This window comes from Trachypithecus francoisi, unplaced genomic scaffold, assembly GCF_009764315.1.
Source record: "Trachypithecus francoisi isolate TF-2019V2 unplaced genomic scaffold, Tfra_2.0 Lachesis_group21, whole genome shotgun sequence".
Lineage (NCBI taxonomy): Eukaryota > Metazoa > Chordata > Mammalia > Primates > Cercopithecidae > Trachypithecus > Trachypithecus francoisi.
This window is the reverse complement of record NW_022681467.1, coordinates 23,535,370-23,542,660: the sequence shown is the minus strand read 5'-3', so window position 1 is coordinate 23,542,660 and position 7,291 is coordinate 23,535,370.

Here is a 7,291-nt window from a genome sequence, read left to right as displayed (position 1 = left end):
ATAGGGCGTGTTCGCGTGTGGCTGCGCGCGCTGCGATGCGGTTTAGCAAATGCAGCTGACGAACCCCTGGCCTGATCCACGGTGGCTCCCAGTAGAAAGCTCCACAGCCCTCGGAAACGGAACACGCGGCTCCGTAAAGCGCTAACCAACCTCCCGATCCCTCCGGCTGCCAGCGCTTTCCGGCTCAGCCGCTCTGGGACGGAGTCCTCGGCCACTGTGCCCCAACCATGGCAGAGGAATTGGGTCAGGCTGGGGCAAGCCCACCTCTGCGAAGGAAGGGCTCCTGGCGCGTTGGGGAAGCCTCATGCATAGATTGGGTTAGTAAGGCCGGCCCAGTTCCCCTCCCGGCAAGATAACGCATTAGGAGGGAAGCACTGGAGTGCTCCTCTGGGTGACGGATGGCCTGGGGCTCCGAGACGGCCCGAGTACACCACCCTCCTCCAGCGCCACTCCAGGAGGCCTTGTGGAAGATCCCAACCCCATGACCTGCAACTGACTTGGGGCTGGCCACATACTATTTTAGCAGGGGTGACTCTGGAGAAACACCAGGTCATCCTGCACATCCCTTGGGACCTTTCCTAGCTGACCTCTAGCTAGAACTCCAGTCCAGGCACTGACTCCTGGGTGGCCGGTGGAGGCTGACGAAGAGCTGAAGGACACAGGCGGATGTCGCCCCCGGAGCATGGCTGCATACGTGGCATGCAGACTGGACCCCTGAAAAGCCACCTTGCCACCCCCAGCCTCTCCCATCTGGGAATGCCTTGGCTTCTGCACCTGCTCCCAGTAGCTCCCAACCACCTGGTTTTCCAACCCACTTGTTCCAGGAAAGCCTCTGGAATGGAGGGCGCTTCCCCTCCCACAGTCTCCTCAGTGCTCCTCAAAGGACCTAACCCCTCAGCCCACTGAGGAAAGAGGAGCCCACAACCAAGTCTTCCCTAGTCGGCTATGGACCCGCTCTGTCCCCTCCCTGACCGTCTCTCAAAGGAACTGGCACTGAGCCATTCTCTGCTACACCTGTGCTCTGCCCCTGCGTTTCTGTTCCCTCGGCCCTCCTGTAGGGAACCCCTGAGGCCCACACCCCTGCTGCCTCCAGACTGACCCTGTTTCAGAGGCTGTTTCCTTCAGTTCTCCCACCTGCCTCCTGTCCGGTCCGTGTAGATCAGATGCTGAAGGCAAATACAGGTTCCCTGGATCTCCTGTCCTGTGCCCCACTGGGTCCTTACATAGGCAGGCAGGTTGAGGGACCCAGATGCAGGCACCTACTTTCCCTCTCATTCCCTCCCTTGGGGTCTCAGACTTCACTGGGCCGTGGACTTGAAACTGTAACCACTGGGTTCCACGAGGCGAACTCAACAGTTTTCTGCTGTCCTCCCCTGATGCCGCTTATCTTGCCTGTGGATTGTAGAATCTGGGATCTGAAGTAAATGTATAACATCTCATTTTTAGGCCAGGCTTGGTGGCTCACACTTGTAATCCCAGCACTACGGGAGGCAGAGATGAGAGGATTGCTCAAGCTCAGGAATTCGAGACCAGCCTGGGCAACACAGTGAAACCCTGTCTCTACTAAAATTACAAAAACTTAGCCAGGCATGGTGGCACACGCCTGTGGTCCCAGCTACTCAGGAGGCAGAGGTGGGAGGATTGTTTGAGCCAGGGAGGTCAAGGCTGCAGTGAGCCAAGACTGCATCACTGCACTCCAGCCATGGTGACAAAGGGAGACCCTGTCTCAAAAAAAAAAGGGCTCATTTTAAAAACAAAACATTCCCCGGCCCGGCGCTGTGGCTCACTCCTGTAATCCCAGCACTTTGGGAGGCCGAGGCGGGCAGATCACAAGATCAGGAGATTGAGACCATCCCGGCTAACATGGTGAAACCCCGTCTCTACTAAAAAATACAAAAAACTAGCCGGGCGAGGTGGCGGGTGCCTGTAGTCCCAGCTACTCGGGAGGCTGAGGCAGGAGAACAGCGTAAACCTGGGAGGCGGAGCTTGCAGTGAGCTGAGATTCCGCCACTGCACTCCAGCCTGGGCGGCAGAGTGAGACTCCGTCTCAAAAAAAAAAAAAAATTAGTTGGGCGAGGTGGCGCACACCTGTAGTCCCAGCTACTCGGGAGGCTGAGGCAGGAGAGTCACTTGAATCCGGCAGGCGGAAGTTGCAGTGAGCCAAGATTGTGCCACTGCACTCCAGCCCGGGTGACAAAGAGTGAGACACTGTCTCAAAAAAAAAAAAAAAAATTCCCTTAAAGCCCCTTCCCCTCTGGGTACTGCCTTATCCCTCAGCTACATTTAAGAGGAAGTTTCTCCAGAGCTCCATGCCCCCCTGCTATGTCTCTTTGACTGACTCATACTTGTCTTTTGTCCCCAGCACACTACTGAAACTGCTGCTGCGCAGGTCACCCCACCTTGGCTTTCTTGCCCTCCCTCCAACAATACCTAGTATCACACAGGCCTCTTCTTTCCTTTTTATTTATTTTTTATGGTGTCAGTGCCATTTGCCAAGGGATCCCCTTTTTCTTTTCTTTTTTTTTTTTTTTTTGAGACAGAGTCTCGCTCTGCTGCCCAGGCTGGAGTGCAGTGGTACAATCTCAGCTCACTGCAACATCCACTTCCTGGGTTCAAGTGATTCTCCTGCCTCAACCTCCTGAGTAGCTGGGATTACAGGTGCTCACCACCATGCCCAGCTAATTTTTATATTTTTAATAGACATAGGGTTTCACCAAGTTAGCCAGGCTGATCTTGAACTCCTGACCTCAGGTGATCTGCCTGCCTTGGTCTCCCAAAGTGCTGGGATTACAGGTGTGAGCCACTGTGCCCAGCCAGCTGACTGTTAAGTGTCATATCTCCTGCCCACACACCACAGGCTCTTTAGCCCTCCTCCCCCCATGGCTAATAGACAATTCAAATGAAATTCAGGGGGCCGGGCGCGGTGGCTCAAGCCTGTAATCCCAGCACTTTGGGAGGCCGAGCGGGCGGATCACGAGGTCAGGAGATCGAGACCATCCTGGCTAACACGGTGAAACCCGTCTCTAATACAAAAAACTAGCCGGCAGTAGCGGGCGCCGTAGTCCCAGCTACTCGGGAGGCTGAGGCAGGAGAATGGCGGAACCCGGAGGCGGAGCTTGCAGTGAGCTGAGATCCGGCCACTGCACTCCAGCCGGGTGACAGAGCGAGACTCCGTCTCAAAAAAAAAAAAAAAAAAAAAAAAAAAAAAAAAAAAAAAAGAAATTCAGGGAAAATAGGGCTTCTGGCCCAGCGCAGTGGCTCACACTGTAATTCCAGCACTTTGGGAGGCCAAGGCGAGTGGATCACCTGAGGTCAGGAGTTCGAGACTAGCCTGGCCAATATGGTGAAACCCTGTCTCTACTAAAAATACAAAAATTAGCCAGGCATGGTGGTGCATGCCTGTAGTCCCAGCTACTAGGGAGGCTGAGGCAGGGGAATAGCTTGAGCTCGGGAGGCAGAGGTTGCAGTGAGCCAAGATCGTGTCACTGTACTCCAGCCTGGGTGACAGAGTGAAACCCTGACTTAAAAAAAAAAAAAAAGAAAAGAAAATCAGGCTTCTGAGTCTGCCGTCCATCCAGCAGCCCCAGACCTGGGGGTCAGCCCAACTCACCCACATCTAATCCATGAGCAAATTTTGTTCAAAATAGAGTTGGAATCTGCCCGCTTGCACCTTCAGCCTGGTCTATCATCTGTCTCTGACTGGCCCATTCTTTACCTCCAGTGGCTTCTCCAACACAGAAAAGAAAAATGCCAGCTGGGCGCAGTGGCTCACACCTGTAATCCCAGCACTTTGGGAGGCCGAGGTGGGCGGATAACCTGAGGTTAGGAGTTCGAGACCAGTCTGACCAACATGGAGAAACCCCATCTTTACTAAAAATACAAAAAATTAGCCGAGCTTGGTGGTGCATGTCTATAATCCCAGCTACTCAGGACACTGAGGCAGAAGAATCGCTTGAACCTGAGAGGCGGAGGTTGCAGTGAGCCAAGATAGTGCCATTGTACTCCAGCCTGGGCAACAAGAGCGAAACTCAGTCTCAAAAAAAAAAAAAAGAAAAAATAAAAAGAAAAATGCCAAACTCCCTGCTGTGGCCTACGGAGGGGGCTGCTGTACAGCCTGCCCCCTGTCTAGTCCCCCACTTCATATCACACCTCTTGCTCCCAGGAGAGCACTGCTCCAACCACAGTGGTTGCTGGGGGCTGTTCCACCCACCAGCCTGCAGCCCCTGCCTACTTCCAGACCTTGATGTCTGTAGGCCTGGAATTCATGAACTCTTACTGAAGCTCATTTAATTCTTCAGGTCTCGGAGGCCTTCCATGCCCACCCCATCTAAAGCAGGTTCCTGCTGTCCTTCTCCCACAGAACTTCATGGCCTTTAACTCTTTGGCAGGGCCACCTTCATCCTTCTTACTATACTGCTGGGTCCTGTCTCCCTGGCTAGTCCGTGAGCTCCCAGAAAGCAGGACTGTCTTTCTCCTTGGCCAGTGCAACTCTGCATATAGTAAGTGCTCAATAAAAACAAAAAGTAAGCCAGGCACGGTGGCTCATACCTGTAATCCCAGCACTTTGGGAGGCTGAGGCAGGCAGATCACCTGAGGTCGGGAATTCAAGAGAAGCCTGGCCAACGTGGTGCAACCCCGTCTCTACAAAAATAAAAAAATTAGTCGGGCATGATGGCAGGTGCCTGTAATCCCAGCTACTCGGGAGGCTGAGGCAGGAGAATCACTTGAACCTGGGAGGTGGAGTTTGCAGTGAGCCAAGATCACACCATTGCACTCCAGCCTGGGTGACAGAGTGAAACTCCATCTCAAAAACAAACAAAACAAAACAGAAAAGCAAAAAGTAAACCAGGTGCGGTGGCACAGACCTATAATCCCAGCTACTAGGGAGGATGAGATGGGAGGATCCCTTGAGCCCAGGAGTGTTGAGACCAACTTGGGCAACATAGGGAGACCCACCCATCTCAAAACAAAAACGCACAGGAGTGTTAAAGGCAGATAGATATCTCCATGGAGGCATTTCAGGCCTATGATGCTCTCCTGAAGCTCTCTTCTCCATCCTCCATCCTCCATTCCACTCAGGCTTTCTGGTCTGGCCTAATGGGCATCCCAGCCAGATACTCCCCATTCCCCTCTGCCTCCTTCCTCTCACCCTGGATGCCCAGATTTCACTAAGTCCTTTTATTTCTTTGATTTTTATTTTGTTGAGATGGTCTTGCTCTGCCAGCCAGGCTGGAGTGCAGTGGCACAAACACAGCTCACTGTAGCCTCGAACTCCTGGCCTCAGGTGATCCTCCCACATCAACTGGTACTACAGGTGTGTACCACTGTGCCTGGCCTTTTTTTTTTTTTTTTTTTTTGAGAGAGATGGGGTCTCACTCTGTCTCACAGGCTGGAGTGCAGTGATGCAATCTTGGGTCACTGCAACCTACGTCTCCCGGTTCAAGCGATTCTCCCGCCTCAGCCTCCCCAGGAGCTGGAATTACAGTCATGCACCACCATGCCTGGCTAATTTTTTTTTTTTTTGAGATGGAGTCTTGCACTGTTGCCCAGGCTGGAGTGCAGTGGCGTGATCTCAGCTCACTGCAAGCTCCACCTCCTGGGTTCACGCCATTCTCCTGCCTCAGCCTCCCGAGTAGCTGGGACTACAGGTGCCCACTCCCATGCCTGGCTAATTTTTTGTACTTTTAGTAGAGACGGGGTTTCACCCTGTCAGCCAGGATGGTCTCGATCTGCTGACCTCGTGATCCGCCCGCCATGCCTGGCTAATTTTTGTATTTTTGGTAGAGGGGGTTTAGCTATGTGGGCCAGGCTAGTCTTGAACTCCTGGCCTCAGGTGATCCACCGCCTCGGCCTCCCAAAGTGTTGGGATTACAGGCATGAGCCGTGCCTGGCATTTTTTTTTTTTTTTTAATTTTTTGTAGAGACGGAGATATCTCACCATGTTTCCCAGGCTGGTCTCAAACTCCTGGGCTCAAGTGATCCTCCTGCCTCAGCCTCCCAAAGTGCTCGGATTACAGGCATGAGCCACTGTACCGAGCCTTATTTTTATTTTTTGTGTTTATTTATTTATTGAGACAGGGCTTGCTGTGTCACCCAGGCTGGAGTGCAGTGGTGAGATCACTGCTCACTGCAGCCTCGAGCTCCCCGGTTCCCGCAATCTGCGCACCTCAGCCTCCCAAACTGCGATTACAGGCGTGAGCCATGGCACTCGGCTGAGTCCTTTTATTTCTGCCTCGGGTCTGCAGCATCCTGGCTGCCATAGCCTTCCTTGGACCCTTGGCAGGCATGGCTTCCCACACCTCGCAGCCAGCAGCTCTCTCTCAAGTCACTGGGATTTTACCAGCCTCTTGGGGTTCCGCTGCCTTGACCAGCGTTCCCAGCCCCTGGCAGCCCTTCTCCAGCTGCAGCTGCTCCGCCTCCTCGCTGTTCCTGGGGAGGAGAGGTGCTGTTCTCACACTATCTATCTATGAGTGAGGACTTGTCATCTGTAATGATTAGTTATTTATGGGAGCCCTATGTCCAGCTCTGAACCAGGCCAACTGACTGGGCTCAGCTGCCCACTGAATCAACTGCCTGATATTCCCTGGTGGTATCAGGACCCCAGCAATCATGCCAGTCTCCTATTCACCTCCAAAACTTTAAAATTTTTTTAGACAGGGTCTTTCTCTGTCACTCAGGCTGGATTACAGTGGCACAATCACAGCTCACTGCAGCCTTGACCTTGCAGCCTTGGTGGGAGGGCTCAACTCATCCTCCCACCTCAGCCTCCCAAGTAACTGAGACTACAAGCAGGTGTCATCACACCCGACTGATTTTTTTTATATTTTTTTATTTTTTTATTTTTTTATTTTTTTATTTTTTTATTTTGAGGCGGAGTCTCGCTCTGCCGCCCAGGCTGGAGTGCAGTGGCCGGATCTCAGCTCACTGCAAGCTCCGCCTCCCGGGTTCACGCCATTCTCCTGCCTCAGCCTCCCAAGTAGCTGGGACTACAGGCGCCCGCCATCTCGCCCGGCTAGTTTTTTGTATTTTTTAGTAGAGACGGGGTTTCACCATGTTAGCCAGGATGGTCTCGATCTGCTGACCTCGTGATCCACCTGTCTCGGCCTCCCAAAGTGCTGGGATTACAGGCTTGAGCCACCGCGCCCGGCCTGATTTTTTTATTTTTACAAGTTTTGGAAGAGACAGCCTTGCTTTGTTGCCCAGGCTGATCCAGAACACCTGGTTTCAAGAGAGCTCAATCTTTGTTTAGATTGTCTTCCGCCACCCCGTAACTCTTCCCATCCTGTCAGCT